We start from the raw sequence: 3800 nt of genomic DNA, 5'->3' as shown, positions 1-3800 counted from the left end.
TGGAGGTCCTGATTTTCCTTTACACTTAGGCCACTTTGGAGTGCTCTGGCAGTGTAATGGGCCTTTAAAATCAGCTCAGATCACATTTGTACTTGCTTTAAAGCACTTCTGCTCTGACAGAATGGTATTAAATGGTTGTAGAGTACATGGGCATCAGGTTTGTAATGTTTTGATTATCTAACAGTTATAAACCTATCTTTTGAAAATTACATCAACGTTAAGACATCACAGGTAAAGGATACCAGGGTAGCTCTGCCTCGAGTATATCCTCTACTCGCAAGTGGATCATCTAATATAGGTGCAATAGCAGCCAAGAGTATGTCTGTGAAAAGACCTAATACAAAATTATGCCTCGAACAGCACTTTGGATGTGTGTTATAAGGAGAGAAACTCTGATCTGGGAATTTATCGGTAACTATTATAGAGAATAGTGTTAGCTCATTAATTATGTGAATATAGCAATGAAAGTGAGGAAATACACTACATAGCTGAGAACAGACTCTACAATTTGGAGGCCACATTCAGGCTGTCGGCTGCACACAGAAAAATGCACGTACATATAATCTGAACAAACCAACCAACTGATTATATCAGCAAAAGGCATAAGTATCAATGAAAAACAGGGGTTGTACTGGCCAATGCAGTGATATGCTTTTGGGAGAGGTTAGGGGTTGCAGGGAGGGTAAAAGTACAGAACAAGACTTGAATTTGGAAATCCTGGTCTGGCACTTAAAGCTTTTCTGGCCCTACGGTGAGATCCATGCAGGCACAAAACCCTTTCTAGATTGCAGTTCACTGCCCCTGACTTAAGCAATCCAAAAAAAAAAAAAAAAAAGTGTGGGGGAGGCAAGGTGGGAGTTGTCATTAAAATACCTAATTGTACGTGCATACTTGGAGGTGTGAGAGCCCAAGATCCCATTACAGACAGTGGAGAACTCAGGCTCAGCTCAGCTCAGTGCCGTTTGAGATGCCCTTATGCATCCTGTCTGCTTCCCAGTTACCAGGTAAGAAATTTGCAGGTTTCTTATGGGCCCTTTTCATATCTACCAGTGCCGTACAGTGTCTCAGGTACCCTATGGCATCTAAAATGTCACGGATGGCTCTCTGTGGGCAACTGAATCAAGCCCAAGTTGCCACAGTTTATGGGTTTAATCTGATTTTACCAATACTTCTGTAAACCAAAAATCACTTCACTGAAATAGGGGAACTAGATCATGTGAACTCAGGGCAAGAAACAGCATGGTCCTCCTCACAGAAGGAAAAGTGCTGCGAGGCGTCCGAAGAACCACACATACACACAGGCACAGGCACCCCCCCACCTTATAACTGCTCTGCCTAGCGAAGCTGCAAGTGGAGCTTGCATCTTGTAAAGACCAGAAGTCATTAGCCTCTAGACACAATTCTCTAAGAAAACAAGTTTTTGCAGTTCCAGTGCTTGCAGAACTATTTATTTATCATGAGGTATGTACAAATTTCATTACCTTTAAAATCAAGTTCAACTTTCTCATCTGGCCCTGTATTACAGGATTTGTTGTTGGCTATTCATGCACCCTGATTCCCAGAAGAAGCAGCAGTCCCTGGATGCGAGAAGACATCACCAGCTGACCTTGGACATTATCCGTGTACTTATTGTACCTCACTGCAGATATGTCCTAAACAAAGAGCTGACTTATAAACATTAAAAAGATTCTATGATAAATGTTAACTATTAACAGACAGAGCTGATCCATGCCAGCGTTTCATATCACAGATAAGCAGTGTGTGAGGCGCTTGCCCTTTTATTAGCATGTGAATATATTAATATTATACAAGTGACATTTAGGGAAATGAATAGCCCGTTATTCCATAGGGCTCTCATTAAAGATAACCTCTCTTGAGGTTGCTCAATGGCAAAGTTCCTAAGTGGATTAGTAGGAAGCATGGAGAGAATGAATGAACTTTGCAGTGACTACTCTTAATAATGACTGCAGGTAATTAAAAAGACTAGAGGTATCTGGAGAATTCTAGGTCTAATAGTGGTCTAACAGTATTTCAAAAACATCTAATGATGGGGTGAATTGAGCTTTAAAAATCATTTAGCTGGTCCTTGCATTTACAAGTGGCTTTTATTTGATGGAGGAATTAGAAGTTAAATATTGGCTCAGTAAGTCTTTAAAGACTTTTCCTATTTGCAGTGTTGGCCATTATTAAATAGTAATGTTTATGTAAATTGTAGTGCAGAAGCCTTTTCAGTATCGGAAAACGTTACCCTGCAAACTCATTAGCTTTCAGCCACTGTGTTCACAAAAAAGTACAAGACAAAATACGTGCTGAAGGCAGTGCTACAAGCTGAGTACAAATCCAGGCACTAAGACGACATGGCCAGGTTCAGGAAGGTATCGCTACTCGCTGCTTTCCCCTGGGAGCTTGGCAAAGAACGAGAGGAAAGCCAGCATTTCTGGGGAAAGGACTATCTGTCCACACAGCAAAGGGTTTTATTTTTATCCTGGCTCTTAGTATACCAGTGTTCTCTGTATGTAAAGTTTTAAAGTGAAGATCTCAGCTGGACAGATGAGGATCTGATTTTCTAGGGTGGGATTTAGTTCATTTAACTGCTCTCTGCCTGTATTTTAGGATTGTAACGAAGCAGGCCTTTCTGAGGAAGTCCCTAAGTTCCCTAAATACTCAAAGGGTGAAAGATAAATGGATGTAAGGACATCAGAAAAGGTCACGTACGCATAACTCGTGCTCAAACTTAGATGAATAAGAACTCCCTCTGGAGGTTTTCACTGTCACCTACCACTTCCCATTGACAACAAGGTGAATCTAGGTATTTCAGAAAGACTCATCTTCAGAGCCGTAAAATACAGCTCTGTTTGATGCATAATTTGAGTGAGCTGCATCCAGCCATGGACTTCAATACATAAATTACAGTGTCTTGGTGAGGACAAAAAGAGCCAGCTACAGATTCTAACCATGAAGATCAGGGGAGAAAGCTGGATAAAACATTTCTTTGTTGATTGATTTCATAACAACAGAAAAAGTTCTGCATTTCAGAATGGAATTGTATCAGGCTGGGATTGCATCAGTTCCTTCAGTCAAACTTCCCCATGCTGTGGTACACCTGAAAGGAATACTAAAGCAGAAAAGACACAGTGAAGCCAAGCAGACAGCATCCCCTACACACACTTGAAGTAGATATAGCAACTCTGTTGGCAGACTTTCCAGCAGAGCTGGGGCATCAAGAAGCTGCTTGCTTACTCCACCACCTCCAGCCTCTGAGCAGGTACAGGGAATCAAACCAAGAATGATCAAAGCAAAAATAATAATAATAATAATAATAATAATAATAATAATAATAATAATAATAATATGCAATTTCCCAGCCTTTTCTGTATTCTAAGGCAGAAAAGCCATTAAATCCGCTAATCCTGTACTGTCTCATGGACAGCCTAGGAGCAGCAGGAATGGGTCTGAGCTCTGGAGGCCCAACCGGACTAAGCATCAGCCAAGCCGTGTCACCTCGACCTGCCCTTTCCGGGCCAGAACCTCAGAGGCAACCATACCCATATAGAGCACTATCCAGACCTTCAACCTGCTGCTCTGACTAACTGACCTAGCTGACTGTACTGCATTAAAAAAAAAAAAAAAAAAAAAATTTAAATTGGCTTTGCAAGGACTTTTTTGTGTTCTCACTATCTGAAGACTCTCCATGCATTTTTCTACTTTGCTGTTCCTTCACCTTTTTTTCAAACCTTCTATCAAAAGATCTTTTCTGTCTTCGTTTCTCTTTCTCTGTTTAATGCTCTAGTGGAACATTT

At 40.9% G+C, this 3800-nt stretch overlaps 1 long non-coding RNA gene across 1 annotated transcript; it reads left to right on the top strand.

The window, feature by feature from the left end:
- Positions 1–672: 672 nt before the first annotated feature.
- Positions 673–1705, top strand: LOC115353433. Its single transcript, XR_003927580.2, has 2 exons — positions 673–1004; positions 1526–1705. It is a non-coding gene; the product is annotated as an uncharacterized LOC115353433 (long non-coding RNA).
- The last annotated feature ends 2095 nt before the right edge of the window (positions 1706–3800 follow it).

This window comes from Aquila chrysaetos, chromosome 19 (assembly GCF_900496995.4).
Source record: "Aquila chrysaetos chrysaetos chromosome 19, bAquChr1.4, whole genome shotgun sequence".
In the NCBI taxonomy this organism is placed as follows: Eukaryota; Metazoa; Chordata; class Aves; order Accipitriformes; family Accipitridae; genus Aquila; species Aquila chrysaetos.
This window is presented reverse-complemented; position numbering and strand designations above follow the sequence as displayed.